This window comes from Anas platyrhynchos, chromosome 7 (assembly GCF_047663525.1).
Source record: "Anas platyrhynchos isolate ZD024472 breed Pekin duck chromosome 7, IASCAAS_PekinDuck_T2T, whole genome shotgun sequence".
NCBI classification, from domain to species: Eukaryota; Metazoa; Chordata; class Aves; order Anseriformes; family Anatidae; genus Anas; species Anas platyrhynchos.
Genome location: NC_092593.1, coordinates 7,598,691 through 7,617,306, shown reverse-complemented (window position 1 = coordinate 7,617,306; position 18,616 = coordinate 7,598,691). Strand labels below are relative to the sequence as shown.

The following is an 18,616-nucleotide window of genomic DNA, read 5'->3' as shown; positions in this document are numbered from 1 at the left end:
TTAAGGGTTCAAACTGGGACATCAGCACTTGTCAGATGTTATTTAGAAACTCATGTTTATATATTCTGCTACAATGTCTGGCCTTCAAAGTTTTCAGATCCCATCTAATACTTAACCATCAGGGTTGCTTTCTCCCTACGCCCAGTTGACTTTCCAATGCCTTTTTAGCCTGCACAGTGACAGTATCTCATATTTACATTATGACACCTTCCAAGTTGGTGACAACTGGGTGGTCTGGCTGAGACATTGTGTTTTCCCTTCCTTAGCCACACTTCCCAATGCTTCCCCTCTCACCTTTTATTCTCTCCACAATCAGAACAGAAAGAAACAAAGAGCAGCACAAACTGAACACACATCACACAGAGGATGTGGTTAAAGGCAGAGCTTTTAACCATAGCTTCTGAAGCAGACCACAGGGACACAGGCAATGGATTAACTTCTTAGGAAGGCATTACATTCCTTCATTTTTTCATCAGAATAAATACAACACAGGTGACCATAACACAAGTGTTTTCCCTGAAGGATTTAACAGTCTTAGAGGAAGCTCATTTTGTAGCATTAGCTGTGTTCAGACTCTACACTTCTCTGCAGGGACACAGAAGTGAGGGTGCTGAGTCATGATGCCTTGCTTTGGGTGCCTCTCACTTCAGAAAAACAACTATTTCCTTTGGAGAGCTCGAGACAGTGAAGATTTCCTGCATACAGGCTGGGTTACAATAGTTGTCAGAGGCAGCTTAACCTCCCTCACCCACTGCACCCAGAAATTTCCTCATTACCACCTCATGGGCTTTAACTTTTATAGCATCTCTACTTTGTGCTCTGCCCCTTAACTCAAAACAGAGGGATGCACAACCAGCAGAGGGTGAATCAACACACACACACAAATATCTCTTAAGATAGAACAGGTTAGAGAAGAAACAAGAACTAGTCTGAAACAGTATTCTCATTATTAACACCTTCTTATTGATAACCTGATATTTCCGTGACCTCCTTCAAATTCATACAACATAGATGCTAGAGCAGCAGCACAGAAAATAAGAGACAAAATTTGCCTACAGAAGACTTTAGACTTTTAGGACATTTTTTTTTCCTGTTCTCACAGAGAGCCACCATTTTGCTACAGCAGACCTCTAGCTACAGCTCTGCAGAAAGGAAAAATATTCTTCCTACCTTTTCCCCAAGTGAAGCACTTCCATTTCTTCCTTTCCCCTCCCCCAAGTGCTCCCAATCTTTTTCCTTAGTAAAGCATCCCATAAGCTGCAAACCAGCCTAAGCTGAGGGTTTATATAAGAGCAATGAGCCACAGACACTGAAGATAACATTAATGATCTACAGATGTTACCAGGTCCAGCTTTGATTTAAAAGGGATGAGGTAGGGGGGTGGGGAGCTTTTAGGGGTTGAAAAGAAAATGGGGGCCCTAGAGTCTTGTGCTACTAGACAAAGGGCTGTGCAATAAGCTATGATTTTTTTTCTCTTTCCTCTCTTAGAGTCTATTCTTTTACTATCAAGCCTAAATTCATATGGGGTATGCCTGACCTTATATATGGCTATCCTCTGTAAAGCTGCTCAGGTACAGAATATCTAGGTTAATACTGTGGAGCATAAACCTAATGTAGAGCTGAGGGTAAACTGGGTATCTAAATCTAATCTTAAATTCCTCACTGTGGCTTGAAGAGGTTAAATCTACAAGAGCCTCAGGCTTGATCCTGGCACAGCTGATGGAACAGCTATCTTAGTTGCAGGGGTGAGATAGCTTAAATGCTTGGAAATCCAGGCATGAAATGCAATTTATTAAGGCCAGAACTTTTTCTCTTCTGTTATTTGGTACCAAAGGATAGTTTAAAAGCAGTCTTCTATATAACATGTGCTGATTTTCCCTATGAAACAGGAGACTAAGCTATCTGGGTTACTAAATCAGTTGTAGAGGGACAACAGAAATGTCTTTATTTCTGCTTTGTAGTGGCAGAAGAAAGAGCCATATGTTGGCTGACTTTTTTTTTTTTTGCATTGATTGCTCACAGTCCTTGTTATAAAGGCTGGCAGTTTTATTATTGCATCTCCTCAAAATAACAATGCTCTGCATGGGGGGGGGGGAGATTTCTGACTTGAATATTATTTCTATTAAAGTAGTTCCCAGAGGCACTGACAAAATCCAGGACTCTTTTATGCTGGGTGAGGTAGGAATGCAGGATAAGAGATGGCTCTGTTGTAATGTTAATATTTGCTTATGCTATAATGAGACGAGTCATGAGGCTGGGGGTGGAGCTGGGGATCATTTGTGAGGGGCTGAAGTGTAGGTGGACTAAGTGATGTGCCAGAGGTTACATGAGAATTTTAAGGCAGAATGAGGAGATTAACCTGTACATCTTAAGTGCAAATTCATGTGTTACAAAAAGTCTTTTTTTCTCCTTTAAAGGGCTCTATTTGTGCCCAACCACTGCCTTAGCTCTTTAAAACTGGTAGCTGCAAGTAATTCAATAACACAAATGTTCTGACAAAGTCATTTTTAGCTTGTTAATTATTCCCAATCACACATTCTTTCCCCTTCAAGTGGAGCTAGATGACATCAAAGCTGTTTGAGGGATGGAGGAACACTTGAAGTATTAGCAAGAACAATGGAACAGACTACCCATTTTATTCCTATTCATTTAAAGGGGAAAAGACTGGATTTTGGCCAAGCTTTACCTTACGAACTGATAATAGGAAATGATATGAAGTGAAGGTCTTACACTTGCTATTCCTTTGCAAACCTTTCTTTTGTGGTTCCCAAATTGCCAATCTCTGCTTTGTTATGCTAATATTCTAGAAAGGCGTATGTGGGGATGAAACTTGTTTGGAAGTGACAGGTATCTCAGACCTGGTGGTCTTCAATAAAGGCATTACCCCACTTATTGTAGAATCTAGTATAAAATTGGGAATTATGAAATTATAGAAGAAAATATGGAAAGAAGAATCCCCCTTGCAAATGAAGGCTGTGTTACTTGAAGCTATTATTATAGATAGAATGCAGAAAGTAGAAAAGGAACATTGGGTAGAGAGGTAGGATCTAGAGCATCCAGCTGGGATGAAGAATCCTGCTGGGAGGGTTCATGAGACTTAGGACCTTTCTGGATTTCACTGCCAGCTGGATTTCGCTCTTTAGTGGTGCATTTGCCTTTTGGGGTCTGATTTCCTAAAACCTACTAAGAACTCATAGACTACATAAAATGCTGTCTGGATTGGCTCTGCTAGTAAAATTGCTGTGTTAGGATTGAAAAGGGTCCTGTCTTCATTTCATCCAAGTGAACTTTCTAGTGCTGGAATGAGCTGTGCTGTAGTTAAGGAGGAAAACCCTCTAAGAAGGGTTTAGAAACACTCATCACAGAATAGCATGGCCAAGTATGTTACTGCCTTTACCTTTCTGCTAGCACTAATTTGGTGGAAGAGGGCAAAAATGCACTTCGTGGAGAAGCAGGGATCTTTCTCTTCTTCAGTGTGGACATATGAAGAACACCTTGGTGAATCATGCAAGGCCTAAATGCAAGTCTAATGAAGTCATCTTACCACTGGAGTTGGGGAAAACAAATTAGTTCTAAGGAGAAGCAGTTGAAGGAAAATTATGGGAAGTGAGATGTGATGCTTTTATTTGCACTAAGAAATTTTCCAGTCTCGCCTTGAATCCTTGTGTTTTTCAATGCAGAAGGAGACAACTGCTGTTAGGAAAATGATAATAGTTTTTCTACACTCCACAAACTGCAAAAGAAATTACTTTTTGTTTGATTTGATGGGTGATCCACTGTATGCTCCAATAAGGCAGAGCACCAGATCTCACACTAAATCTTGTTGATAGGCTTCTGAATACACATCTACAAATAACACAGTCTGGGCCAGCGGTCAAAAACTGTCCATATAAAGTTCTGGTGTACAGCCTGCTCACCTAGCCTAGGAATTACACAATAGTATGGAGATTCCTGTTGAAAGAGACAAGAAGTTAATCTACTATGCAAGGTATGCGAATGCTTTCCAAACTCAATGTCTGTGTTATGTGGGTTCCTAAGGCTAGAACAATCTCATATCAGAACCTTTCATCTGGCCTGAATCTTGGGGACTTAAGCATCTCTGAGCTGTTCCTATGCTCTGCTTAAATAAGGGTATGCCAGACATTGCCAGCTAGGGTTGGCTGTATGCTAAGAAGCACAAAGCAAGATATTGTTAGGTGATAATATTATTGCTAGGTGTGACTTCGTAGAGTTAGGCTTCAAAATTTTAGGGGCTAAGACTTAGCTGAAGAGTGGAGCCATTTGTGTTATCATTCTAACCAAACAACTCTTTCTTGTGCAATGTTTTTTAATAGGGGAAATCTATAAATAGTTTTTTTTTTTCCTTAATGTTATTGACAAGAAACATGCATGGAGAATATTACAAGTACATGCATCAACACCACTGAAATGAAAATAGGACTGTTTGAAGTACAGTCTAAATGACTAAAGGCATTTTGTTTCTTTTCAGATCAAAATGGCAAGAAAATGTCAACAGCAGAACAGTTGAATTTCATAGTTGAGTGGCATCATTTTACACTAATTTCTGAATTTCTGGTTACTGGCTCAGCTGTCACAGTAACGTGATCAAAATGACAGTTCTGCTTCTTTTTCAGTCTCAGGAGCTGTTGTTCAGATTACAAGTTCTTTAGCTGCTGCTTCCGTAAAGATGGACATTTGAAATTAATTTTTGATTTTTAACATTCTTAAATCTTCTGCCAATAAATAATGCAGTCTCAAAATAGCTGAGATATTTGATTGATAACAATAGGGATCTTTTAAACATAACTATTTGGTAACTAGGGGTGAGAGTCTGTGGATATGGAGACTGCTGCAGAATTCCAGCTGCACCCTTTATTAAACAGAACTTCACTTTCCTTGTTCAGAAAAGTTAAAAAATCAGGGTGTTTTGTAACTGGTATTTCATTCCATCCTTCTTGTAGGTTGTCATTGCAATGGAGGTCAAATCCAGGCCAGCCTTAGGACCTAAAATCTCAGTGTAATCACTTCAGGTGGAAAAATGGGTATAAGGCCTACCTCTATTCTAGAGAACCACCAAACATGAAAGAGGAGTTTTTCCTTTGTTTTTGTTTTGTTTTCTTTTTCTTTTTTTTTTGATTTTTGCAAAACCCAAAATGCAGCATGAAACCATATACTTTGGAAACAAAACAGACCTAGGAAAATGGTAACAAGCCAACTCAGACCTTTACAGAAATGTCCCCACCAGAGTGGAGAAAATAACACAGCTATACTGAAACACAGAGCCTAGAAGTCTGAAGTTTTAGTAGGATACAAACTAGGGAACATGAACTGGAAGCAGTGTCAAATTCAGGAAACAGAAACGAATAAAATGGCACAATTTTTGTATTAGCTCTGGTGTAAACCTGGAATTACTCAGTGAAGGCCCTGGTATTAAAGACACCTTATGACTTTCATTTGGATCTCAGGATGATGCACCTCAAAGCTACCTCTTTGCATACCAGAGTAGCACCCTAACATGAATACAAGTAAGGAGGGCACAGGCTAGAAACACTTCAGTAAGGTAAATGACAGCTGTAGCCTTGGTTGGCCTTCCATATATTTATGGTGTAAACTTTGTTTGCTGAGCACTAAAGCTTCACACCCATTGCAGCAAAAGGAGGTAGAAGAGGACTATGCTGCTAAAGAGCCACTAATTGGATCTGGACAACACACAAAGAAGCTTTTAGGCATGGATATGGGATCTTTGGAGGTGGATCTGAGCAAGTGGAGGACGGAGACAAAGTCCCTGCAGTGCTCTGAATTGTCAACATGACTCCCAGCAATGGGGATAAAAGCATCAGGAAATTTCTGGGAAAGTGATTTTCAGTGGTTGCTTCTGGATCCAGCTGTGATTTGTTTCACCAGAACCTGTTTTTGTTGTGGGAAGTCATCTCCTATACATCTGCCTGTATCTGAGAGAAAACAATAACATTGCAATAAACCTGGAAAAGGATTAATCTCCTCTTGTTCCTAGCAGCATTTTCTCATCCAACAATTCTTTTGTCCTTAGAGTCAAAAAAGAATAATATTATCTTGCACCTTCTTCCTTCCCATGGTGATGGAATTTTGTTCCAGTAGGCACTCTCCTGCAGAGGGCCACCAGAATATAGTTTTTTCAAGAAAAAAGTTATTTAAAAAGATCAAAACATCCAGAAGGAATTATCTTGGCTGCCCTTTAAAAATCTTCCTTTCTCATCTTCTTCCTTTCTTATTTTTTCTCATTCTCCTCCTGTAAAATGAAGCTTTCTTGGCAGAAGCAGTGGCAGATCTGAAATGTATGAGCTGAGGACAGGATATTGGATCCTCGGCAGGAGAGAGACGGAACCCAGTGCCTGTGTCCGTGTCTCCCTACTATGTTCAGCAGGGAAGTGACCACAGTGGAGCCTGAAATTAAACACACTGTTGTTGCTGTTAGTTTTTATTGTTGTTGTTACAATTATTGTTCCAGGGCAACAGAGCTATACAGGGAAGATGGAACAGAATATGCTGCAGATGGAAGGAAACTTTAAAAAAAAAAAAAAAAAGTATATTTTGCAAATTAATTTAAGAGCTAGGAATGGTCCACCAGGCAGGCTAGCAAACCACAGTGATCTGGAGAGCTTAAGGCAATTTGCTGAGGTATAGTTTATAGCTCCCGTGGCCTTCCGAGTTGAGATTTTGCCCAAAAGATAAGAGATACATTCTTGATGTATCTTCAGGTAAATTAAGGACACCCAGAACCAAGAAAATTCGGAAATGGGAAGTAATGCAAGATGGTATGCTGGATTTCAGGCATGGCCCTGGAGTTTATTGTGAATTCAGCATCCAGTCAAGGTTAACCCAGACTAACCAGTCTTCTGTGTCTAAGAAGTTTTAGTCTGGGACTGTATGAGAAAACAAGTTCTCTCCAGCACAGCTGGTCTCTGGCATGATGTTCAGGATGAGATAGAGACTTCAGATATACTCATGGTGGCTCGGCGTAGGAATAGGTGGATATAATGACTTCCAGATCCGGATATGGAAATGCTGGAAATAGATTGTCCCCACCAAGGAATCTGCCCTGAGGGGTGCTGGAACAGCAAGCTGTTTGTTTAGCTATGTTGCTGTAACACACCAGGAGGTCACTGCCTGTTGGTCGTGAGTGGATACCATGGGATCAAAGCTGCCCCCTCTGTCCTTTATTGCTAAATAGATTGGAAAGGCAGTCTGGCTACCCAGGTGTTTTTATTCTGAAAGATATAAAACATTTTGCCTTCTACCTTCTGTCCTGGGACAAATTCCATTTTGTCACATTTTTGTTGTGATGGATACAGTGCATCAGGTAAGGACTGAACAGTTAGCATTTCTTCCTAGCTCTATCACTGTCTGTCTAGGCAAATAGAGGTCAACTCTTTGACCTCCCTCAACCTCAGTTTTACTGTCTGTACAATGGCACAATGGCAATGCTGATATAAGCTCCTTTTGTAAACAGCTAGGAGATAAGGGCTGATAAGGACTATCTGATAATAATCTTTCAATTATTATTATGAATTGTTCCTCTGTTTTATTTGCTTTTAAACTATCTTAAGTCTCGTCACTTTTTTTTTTTTTTTTTTTTTTTTTTTTTTTTTTTTCCCTGTCTTGGTTCAGCAGGGTTCTGTATGAAGGGAATGTTCTGGGACTAATCCAAACCACACGTCTTCATCTTGCCCTATCAAAGTCGAATCATTTTGTAAGACGTTTTACATTCATCAAGGCATAGTTGGTTTAAAGCTCATGAAATTAAGGGAAGCAGGGGGAAAATGCAGAGTGGGAGGAAAGGTCTTCCTTCTCCATGCTGTGACTTCACAATGCGGTGGGTTGAGGAGTCCCACCCAAGATAAAGTAACTCAGACTGAAGAACGCCATGTCTAGGAGATAGCCTCCAGGAGGATATCTCCTCTGGGAGATAGGAGATAGCTGCTGGTGATTCTGCTGCAGTGCCTGGGCCCAGGAGAGTTTGCTTTCCCATAACCATAGATGTCATACCTCCTGATGTCTGTGGTTAACAAAACCACAGACATTGTACCTCCTGACATCTAATGTCTTCCATTTGCTCAAGGACGTGTCTGATTAGGACCAAGCTGAGAAATGCTGGCACTGCCTGGTTCAGGGATGACTTGTGTTGCACCTACCTCCCTGAGGGATGTCTGGCCTGATGAATCCTGCTGGGATATTGCCTTCACTGCAGGGAGATGAGGGTTTGAGCCCTCTCTGGTGAAAAAGGCACCTTATCCTTGTGCTTCCTCCTGTTCTGTTCGAGTGCAAAATGCCCAGTGCTTAGCCATTAGAAGAATATCTTCCTGCTTGTTTTTTTTTTTTGTCCTGCCTCATCTCTGGAATTTTCCAGAAAATATTGTTAGGGTGAATTTTAGTTAAATTAGCAAACAGTTCTTGCAACACCTGGATTTGTCTTTCCAAACTACTCCTCAACAGCACCATTTAAAAACCAACCAGCCAAACAAACAAATAAAACAACAGTTTTGTTCCCTACCACTTACATAATGGACCCACCCTGAGCTGCATCCAGCTGAAAGTCTGCCTTTGAAAGATTTGAGGCACATCAGCATTCAGAGATTCTCAAGGTACAGAAATTTGGCAACATCAGTGCATGCTTTCACACTCCAATGTCCTCCCTTGAAAGGTGAAGGCCTGCCAGTTATTGAGTATTATTATACAATTAACCCTGTTGGGAGAAATGTCCACACCATTGTGGATTGTAACTGCAATGCTTGTAACAAATCATCACAATGTAATCAACCCTACCCGTGCTGAAAACCTTTCTGGGGCACTTAAAATGTCATTTGCTATGTGCATTTTTCCCTTTATATGCTTTATTATTAATAATAATACAATAATGATGAAAAGATCCTCGAAGAAGCCTCAGGAAAGGAATTTTATAAACATTACCGTGGAATAAAATAAGCGCATTCCTTTTTATCAGGACATTTTCCATTATAAATGGCCAGCTTTCTCATCACCCTGCCAACAGCTTTGCCTGCCATCTGTTCACTGATGTCATACTATAAAGTTCACTTGCAAAACTGCTTGTTGGGAAGCCCAGGGTTGTGCTAGAGAAGTTTTGTTTAGGAATAAATATGCTGGCATCTCTCACAATTTCTTTCTTTCTTTCCTTTTTTTTTTTTTTTTCTTTTTTTTTTTTTTCTTTTTCCTTAAAAAAGAATGACTTTTTTGTTTGTTTCAAAGCTCAGATTGCTGTCTTCACTATGCAAAGATAATGACCAACATTTTGTGAAGTTACTGGAGTTTTGGCTAATTCTATTATGGAAGGATTAATATGGGACATCTTGAGATAGGGAACACAGGAACCCGTTTTCAAGAAATGCTGTATATTTGTCTTCTGGAAAAGAACCTCAATTGAGGCAGGCTAAGTCGGGCATCTGAAATCCCTACCAGTGCCTCAGAAAATACAGGTCAAACAGAGCTGGTTAGGAAGTGAATTGGGTAGGGAAAGAGATATTTCCCTCAGGAAAAATGAAATTGTCTTTTGGGAAAAGAAAGAAAGAAAGGAGAAGAAAATAATAAAGATAGACTGTAATAAAATATGCAAGCAAGCAAACAGCTTTCCCCTCATCTCTCCAGTTTCAGAAAAAAAACAGAGAAATTTCAGGTGGGAAATGAAAATAGTATGCATCTAATGCTTCCTCTCTCCCAAGAAAAAGAGAATTGTATTTGGAAATGATGATGAGAACGTAATGGAAATGATGTCAGGTTGCTCCTATGGCCAAGCTCAGCCTTGGCTGGACTGCACTTTCCATCCTGCTGTATTGGGTTTACGTGGCAAGGGTTTGGTAGCAGGGGGGCTGCAGGGGTGACTTCTGTGAGCAGAGCCCAGCAGCTGCCCCGTGTCAGATCAGAGCCAGCTCCAGCCGGTTCCAAAAAGGACCTGCTGCTGGCCAGAGCTGACCCAGTAAGTGAAGTTGGTTGTGCCTCTGGGAGCGCAGATTTAAGAAAGGGAAAAAAAAACTACCGCGCAACAGCAGCTGGGAGAGAGGAATGAGAAAGAGCCCTGCAGCCCCCAAGGTCCTGCAACAGGAGGGCAGGAGGTGCTCCAGGCACACAGCAGCAGTTCCCCTGTGCAGGGAGAGGCCCCTGGTGGAGCAGGCTGTCCCCCTGCAGCCCATGGGTCCCCCATGGAGCAGATCTCCACGCTGCAGCCTGTGGAGGAGCCCCGGTGGATGTGGCCTGGAGGAGGCTGCGGCCCATGGAAAGTGAAGTATTGGGGGAAAGTGTTTTTAGTTTGCTTTTAGTTCTCATGGCTCCCGTCTGTTTTTAATAGGCAATAAATTACTTTAATCTCCCTGTGCTGGTGTTAACTAGTGAGTGATCTCCCTGTCCTTATCTCAACCCATGAGCCTTTTTTTCACCTTATTTTCTCTTTCTGTTCCTCTGAGGAGGGGGAGTGAGCACAGTGTGGTGGAGCTTAGCTACTCATCAGTGTGAAAACACCGCAATGCATCATCACCACTTTCTATGTTTCTCAGCTCAGAGAAGTCCACCCTTTTCCTTCACTGTCCTAGTCACAGAAGCACTCAGAAGCACCCAGACCTATGGTTTCCTTGCTGTTAACACGAAGAGGTAAGACACGAACTCCCAGCCTACATCACGGAGGCTTGGAAGAGGTGTGGAGATAAGCGCAAAAGGCTGCATGTTGACAATCTTAGGGTGCTGTTCTTTGGTGTAGACCTATATAAAACACTTCAGGCTTAGCCAGGAGAAGCCCCTTCTGAGCTTTTGCCCCACAGGACTCTCTGCCCACCAAATCCATCTCTCATCCACCCACCAAATCTCATCCTGGATGTTATGGCCTTGAGTGGGTACCTGTAGCCAGAGCTTCTGTTTTATGACTACACTTGCAGCCTGTTTGTGTACACATTAAACACAAGGTTAGCATAGGAATAAAATAGGTGGGCCCAAGAAGAAAAAGGGCATGAAGACCCTGTTTCATACGAGAAAACAGGGAACTCTGCTTGCTTTTTCTAGGAAAACAGAGGTCAGGAAAGAATGGCTTAACTTTCCATGACTACGCTGAGGTTGGAGAGAGTAAGATGCCAGAAAGGGGAAAGAGCTATTTAAGTTGAAACAAAAATGTTTCATACCAAAACACATGAAGATAAACGGGGCCAGAAACAAACTAAAACTGGAAAGAAGGAGAGGGTTTTGGACCATGTGAAAAAAAAAATAAAAAAATCTGGCCTCCCATAAAGAAGTGTAGGGGTAAATAATCCAGTTTGCCCTCCAGTGAAACTTTCCCCTATATATGAAAAGGAGAATGCACTTTTTAGCAGGAGACATGCTGGCCCAGGACTGCTGCATCTCAGTCTGTTTGGGCTGAAGGGGATGTAATGTCCCCATACTTTCTGTTCCTCTGCCACAGAAAGCCAAAGTGTTTGGCCCTGACTTCTGAACCATCTCCCTTCTGAATCCAGCATCATTGTCTATCTAAATTGGAACACCACATTTGTAATTAAGTCTCAGGCAAGATCTCTATTCAGTAAGTGGCCCTAAAAAGCCCTTTTTTTTTTTTTTTTTTTTTTTTGTCCTTGGCCAGATCCCAGATCACTGAAGAAAGAAGCACAGAAACTAAAAATGAGTCAATTTTATAGAAAATGGGAAATGTTCCTGGGTTAAGTGTGCATCTGTGCCTCTTTATATAGCCTAGTCTAAATATAGGTGCTCTGAGGGCTTGCTACAGATAACTGGAGAAAGGAAGGTGAAAAGAAAGAAGTCACTTAATTTCCTCTTGCCCTTCCCCCAGCTTACATAGTGTTTTCAAATGCCTGAGCTGTTCCAATTTAACCTCTTAAAAGCTCAGGATAGTGAAACTGCAAAACTGGGAGGACTGGAGGAAATCCCACCTGCAAGTAGAGTGGCAAGGAGAGGCCTTTCAGTTTTAATCTCCCTGCTTAATCCTGCCATTCCTAAACACTCTCAAAGGCTGGAGTTGGTCATTTGTTTTCTTAAATTACCATAAATTGGGATTTATGGGCCAGGTGATTCTCTTTGAAAAGGGTCCTTGTGTGCTAGGGAGGGGAGGGTGGGACTGACCTGTCAGCAGGGAGCTTTTGGGCTACTCCAAAAGCAATTCTTTGTTGTTCTCTCTTCCCATCAATGTTCCCCCATAGAAAAATAAATAAATAAAAGCCCTTAACCTTCATTTAACAGCTGCCCACAAAGATTCCTTTCTTAACACTTTTTTTTTTTTTTTATTGGTCCTTCCGATTCCTTGGCACAGCAAAAGAGGAATAAGAGAACTCTAGAGACAGTGGGATCCTCCTGGGGACACCTTGTTTTCTGTTTTTGTTTGTTTCTTTTTAATATGGACTGGTTTGGGAATAATTTTTTTTTTCTTTCTTTTCTTTTTTTTTTTTATTCCCTCCTCAAGGAAGATTGTTGTGGATAAGACAAGGATGCCTTGGGACTTGCAGCTTACCCCTCTTTATTGTGAACCTAGTATATTCTCTTTGCTGAGGCAAAGAAGCATGTTTTTTTGAGTTCCCAACATCAGTACAGCTTTCCCTGGGATAAGCAGTCTGAGTTTCTCTCCACTGCATACTGTACGCTTTCAGTGAGGTATATTCTAACATGTTGCATGTTGTCCTGCCTGGAGGTAAGAAAGGGAATAAATTGCCTTCTGGGCCCCCACTAGATTCCACAAGAAGTAGTGGAATTAAATTGCACTGAGGAGAAGTCAGATTAGACATTAGGAAACACTTTTTCAGGGTTGCAATAGTTAAATACTGGAATACATTGCCTCAGGAAGGGGTGGAATCTGTGTTATTAGAGATTTTTAAGAAGACGTTAGAAAAGTACTTGGCAGAAATGCTTTAATAGAGCTGAATCCTGCCTTAGGACAGGGGATTGGACTCAACTGGTGTTCCTCAGCCCCTGCTTACCCTCTCCCAATTCGTCCAAGGATGACTTCACCTTTCTGATCTAGGAGGAACCACAGTTAATCTAGCACAGTGTTGCTACAATAGATTGTATTTCCAGCCTACTGCAAACTGAACTGTGTTACTGTCGTCATTACCACCCCCCTCCCGCCTCCCCGTCCCCCCTCCATTTCTTTGCTTGCTCCCACATGTGGAAATGAGTGCATATGCTGGCAAATTAAGTTGTTGCAAAGTATCTGGGCTACTGCCTGATGCCTACCAGACCATGGACCACAGACTGAAGAATGCTGGCTGTAGTGACCTCCTGAGGTCCATTCCAGACCTAATTTCTCCAATCCTAGCAGTGTTCATGTGGTTCATCATCATGGCTTTAATGACACATGATAATTTGAGCTTTTGTAATAATTATGCTCCTCAGCCCTGGGAGAGAAGGGACATCCCATTGGTGAGACTGACAGTCTGGAAATGGGGCAAATAACTTAAAATCCCAACCCTTTGATAAACCTGTTGCTGGAATGCTTGCAAGTCCCTTAGGTCTAGATTTATCCTTAGGGGCTGACATCCACTGAATCAGACAGCCTGCCTTTCCAGCCTCAGGCTGCATGTGCTATTTCTGCCCAGGGACAAGGGACGTGTCTGAGATACTGCATGCCACCTGCAATGAATTGCAGAGGCATTTACTGAAAATGAAAAAAGACATAGATAAAATTGGTATACTGATCACTTATGTTTACATATGCACGTATCTAGCCAGGTTCTTCAAGTTTTTAAAGGTGTGATGTAGTTCTTTTGATTAGTAAGAAGATCCAGGTGAATACTTATCAGAATATTATCTGCCATTAGTCTTTTTTTAGTCTCCCCATAGAGATACCCATCAAAGATGTTTAAGAAATGTTTGTCCTTTTTTGCCTTCTTAGAACTTCATTCCTGGGAGATGGGTTTATTTCATCTGAGTTTTTTTGGGAAGGAAATCTGAGGTACACACAAATCATCAACCAGCCTTGTGTTCTGAAACATCTCCCACTTATATAGCTGAGATAGAAAGTAAGCAAAGGGTGAGGGTGAAGTTAGGCAGTGGAAAAGTCCAGCAGGAGCATGATACTGCTATGTGTTTCACACTTATAGAGAAATGAGTCCACTTTCATGCTCTGACTCCAGAGGAACCTGATAGACTGCCATTTGCTCCAGAGCTGGGTCAACAGTTGTCATCATACAAGAGATATGTTTGATACTGGATATATATCTGGATATTTAAAGAGGTGATACAGCTCATATAGCCCTTCAAGAAAGAAAGACTTTTTTTTTTTTTTTTTTTCCCCTGCCAAACTCTCCATCATCTACCCTGCAGGAATCTGATGTATCCAAATAAATATTGCACGAATTGTGATTCTCCATCCAAAGCCCTGGGGGCTCTTACTTCTCCTGTGCTCCAGTTCACCTGCCCACACCTGCTCTGCTTTTCCTCTGCCCTTGTGTGTTTTCCCTCTGTCATATAGCTCTAACAGTTTCTGGATGCTCCCTGTGAGACAGGAATGATACAGCACAACAGACCTCAATCCAGGAGTCTGGATCAAATACACAAAATCAAGCCAGATCCTCATAGACTGGAAATGGGTTAGTTCCTCTGAGTGACACAGAGCTCTGCTTTTTTCATGCCTCTTTTTTCCTGCCCTGGGTTAGGAACACTTAAGATATAGGATTTACATTGTCTGGGATATGTTTGTGGATGTCTATTCCTTTCTTCACACATCAAATCCCTCAGTTTTAATGCCACAATTCCAGGCACAGAGATTTGTGCTCTTTCCTTGTGTTCAACACCACTGGGCGTAATTTCCAGTAATCTCTGGAAGAATCACATGCTTGCTGTTCCCTGACACAAGGTGACAAGAGGTGTAATTCCCTCTGTATGTTTCCAGCAGCTAGAGGCCTTTGAGGTCTTTGCATCCTGGAAAGGGTGTAGAGTGAGGTATGTCATTTCTCTTTTGCCTCTGCGCTGTGCTTTCCCTTTGCTCTGCAAGGGAAACCTGGATGTTTCCCAAAGACAGGGAAAATCATACATGGATGAATGTATGCAGGCTAGAGAGTGAACGGTGCCTTAACAGGGAAGTCAGATAACATTTAAGTGAGCTGACTGAGTGGCTGATATGGCTGATGCAGGCGCTGCATCTTCATGTCTGAACTAGATTCAGAATTATCTTTTTTTTTTCTTTTTTTCTTTTTTTCCTCTCCCTTCTTTTTCTGATGGGTTGGGGTTGCTGGGCAGCACAAAGGCTAATGGAATACCCCATCATTTCTGGAGCACAGGAAAGGGATTTGCTGACCTTCATAGAGGAAGGATGATTTTATAGGGCAGGCATTTGGATGGGACTCGTGGGACTCCGAGTTTTGCCACAGATGCAGGCTAGTCACTTAGGCCAAGACTTTCAGAAGCAATTAATGAAAGAGGAAGGAGAGTAGCTCAAAATGGCAGTGTCCCCACCCATTTAAAGTGGAAGCTAGTTTGCTTTGGGGACAGACAACAGAGTTTGAAAAGTAGAAGCCCAAAGGCAACAAGGTATGAAGAGACTTTCTAAATAAAGGAGGAAGCTTGACACCTTTGCTAAGGAACCGTGATGGACTGGGATGACTGAAGGCTTGAAATTACCTCAGTGACCTTTTTAAGACAGAGGTTCCTTTGATTCCTTTGATGAACCTCCAGCAAGGTTTATTTTTTAATACTTTTTGTCTGATGCTTGTTTTTCCCTAATAGCTAAGCAATGACAAGCTGCCAACCTCCCTTATTAGATACCAGGAAATATGCATGGTGAAAAAGTCATGACTCACAATATAATCTCTTTCGCAAACTTGAACACTGTTTGTGCAAGTGGCTTTTCTGATGCCCAATACAGCGTTATGCTTACATTTCTTAGCATTGACTAAGTATCTCTTCTGTAATGGGTCATCTATTTGTATCCAGTTTAACGTGTTTTGAGACCTCTGCTTATCAGTTTTAGCTGTTTCATGTCTCTAATAATTGACCAGAGCGGTCACAGTTCAATCATGTAAGTCTTGTCTCTAGCAAAATAAACTAAAGATTTATGTATGTATATGACTGTTTTTAGTCATTGCCTGGGATAAGGTCAGTGCCTAGGAAAGGTCAAGCTTGAAGTTCCTGCTCTTTTGTAGTGAAGCCTGAAATTACAGGCTGGGTACCATCGAAATACAGAGAGGAGTGATTTACAAAGAGAGTTCCTTTTTCATTGCATCTCTCAGCATCACTTGTTGTGATATGAGCAGTCTGAAGATTCCTGCATAGTGAAAAGGTTATCTCCACAGCCCAGTCTCTGGTCTCCTCCCCGAGTCCACAAAGGGAGCAGGCACTCTGAATGTCACCCTTCAATGCCAGGGCAGACACAGGGCTTTTGGCACCTCCTCTGAGCACATCCATACAGGATGTGGCTTTCCAAGGGCAAAAGCACATAAAACACCTGCTGCTTTCTCATCTGCAGAATACCTGTCCCTGTTCTGGTTTAAGATCTCCTGGTGGGTAGGATACACTCTGCTGGGAAAAGACAGGCATGACACAAACAAGAAACTATCCTTCAAACTTCATTTGCATGACAATGCAGGCCTGAATATCCAGAAAGTTTTCACGTGACTGCAGCAGGATTTTATTCATTGATTTGTTCTTTGTTTTTTCTTTTTTTTTGTTTCTTTTTTCTTTCTTTTTTTTTTTTCTTCCTCTTGAGCACCTTGGCTCATGTGTGTCTGTTTTACTCCACTCATATTTATACCAATGACAGATTTACTGGGGAGCAGGGTGTCTTCATTACACACTGCCTTCAGCACTCCTCTGTTGGCCTTGGCCTATTCAAGCTCTTTCATATGAAAGGGAATGAGGGCCTAGGTCATGACATATCTCTGTCACCATCACGAGTTCAGCTGCATTGAGTTCCATATGCTGACCAGCTCTGAATCATGAGAAATACCTCAGGGTCATATCCTTAGACCTACTAGTTTCCAGATCAGAGGCCAGACTAGTGAGTCCTCGAGCCAGTATATCTGATTATAGCTTTTGAGAGTAAGTAACTGATTAAATCTTCCAGAGCATGCCAGTGTTTGAATAGAGATATAATGCTAAAGGAGGGAGAGGACAGGGAGGGGAAGGAGCTCTTTGAATCTTTGGTGAAACAGAATATGTTGTAAATAAAGCTACATACCATTAATTAACTTAGCATAATTACCCTGTAATTACACTGATAATCATTTATCTTGGGCTCAGACCAAAAACCTTAATGGGGAAAATCCATCATATCCAATTTTTGTCCAGATGCTTAATTCCATGACTAAACTAATCCTAACGGTTCTGTCAGCTTCATTATGGTGCCATTAGAGATAGAAAAGTTGAAAGTGCTCGTAGCATCTCTGCCTCCCTCTCATATTTGTTGTAACTGATGGGGAGAAAGAATGGAGGAGAGTTGAAAAATGCAGCTGACTATGTTTCTAACAAGCCTTACCAGTAGTTGTACAAAACCTGTTTGGCAATACTTTGAAAGGAGATCATAAGTAGGGGACTGATTGATCACTGCTGGCACTGGGTGAAGAAATCTAGAGATTGATGTTAACCCCAGGTGAAGGGCTGGCATGAGGAAAACAAACTGCAAAGGCCTCTAAAGCCGTTGCAAAGATTCAGGTCTGGCAGCATGGAAAATAGGAATGGGATTAGGCTTCTGTTAGGCTTCCTGGGAAAATGTCATTTTTCTTGGTACTAACCTTGGTCAGAAGTTCCATGACCGCAGAGCAGCACTTTTGGCATATCTTGATTTGACCGCTTTGTTAATTACAAGGACATGGTAGAACAGGAAAAGAAATTATCTGTAGGCCACATGAGGAATGGATAATAAAATAGGCCACATGAGGAATGGATAATAAAAATGACCGTTCTTTTACATCCTCAGATAGAAGCTGCTAGTTAATACAATTATCTGCATAAATTTATAGTGTATATAACTGTTGAAGTCGCTGAATACTTGAATTGGTTAGCTGAATAAATTGCTAACTCAAAATTAATGAAGCTCTTGTATAAAATACATTAAATCTCATAGTTTAAACTGCCAGTCATAAAGGTTGTGTCCTGTTATGAGACCAGATAATTTTGTAAAAGATCCTCCCAATCTTTCCAGATTTTTATCTTACCTTGTAAAAAAATTAGTACGTCATCTATGTATAGGTTAGACTCTATGTTTCCATGCTAGTTATAAAGAAAGAGACGTTGCAAAATGAAGTCCTCCATTGAAGGTAAAGCTCATGTTCCAGAGAGGAATTTGAATGCTGGCAGCTTCTGTTTCTTTTAGGACATGCACCCTGTTGCTTATTATTCCCCAGTAAACATTAGTAAAGAGGTCATATACACTGATGAATGCATTCAGGTCTCTGCAGTTAATTATGGCTCTAAAAATGAACCAGCCTTCAAGGACCTGAAACACATCACTGCTTTCTTGAAAAACAACACCTACTTCAACTTCAAATGCATTCATGCTATGCTCCTAAAATGAATTCTAATCACTTTCTGCCTTGTCTCCTGCTTTTATTATATTTTAGAAAATCCAAGGTAAGGAAACCACTGTTTTCTCCCAAAGAGGAATGCACTGAGATTCAGTTTGTTCACTTCTAATTCATAGATCCAG

The 18,616-nt window shown here is 41.3% G+C and overlaps 2 long non-coding RNA genes across 3 annotated transcripts in view; one reads left to right on the top strand and one right to left on the bottom strand.

Moving 5' to 3' along the window:
* The window catches only part of LOC119717452 (uncharacterized), a 40,441-nt gene extending 39,163 nt beyond the window's left edge, over positions 1-1,278 (bottom strand). Inside the window, exon 1 of the long non-coding RNA XR_005266999.2 lies at positions 1,171-1,278. This is a non-coding gene — a long non-coding RNA (uncharacterized lncRNA). The remainder of the gene's footprint in view (positions 1-1,170) is intronic.
* Positions 1,279-1,406: 128 nt separating this feature from the next.
* Positions 1,407-6,000, top strand: LOC110354633 (uncharacterized). Of its 2 annotated transcripts, XR_002406820.3 has the most exons (4): positions 1,407-1,571; positions 3,831-3,988; positions 4,490-4,536; positions 4,962-6,000. It is a non-coding gene; the product is annotated as an uncharacterized lncRNA (long non-coding RNA). The 2 variants fall into 2 exon arrangements; XR_005266998.1 differs by having other exon boundaries at positions 4,490-6,000.
* The last annotated feature ends 12,616 nt before the right edge of the window (positions 6,001-18,616 follow it).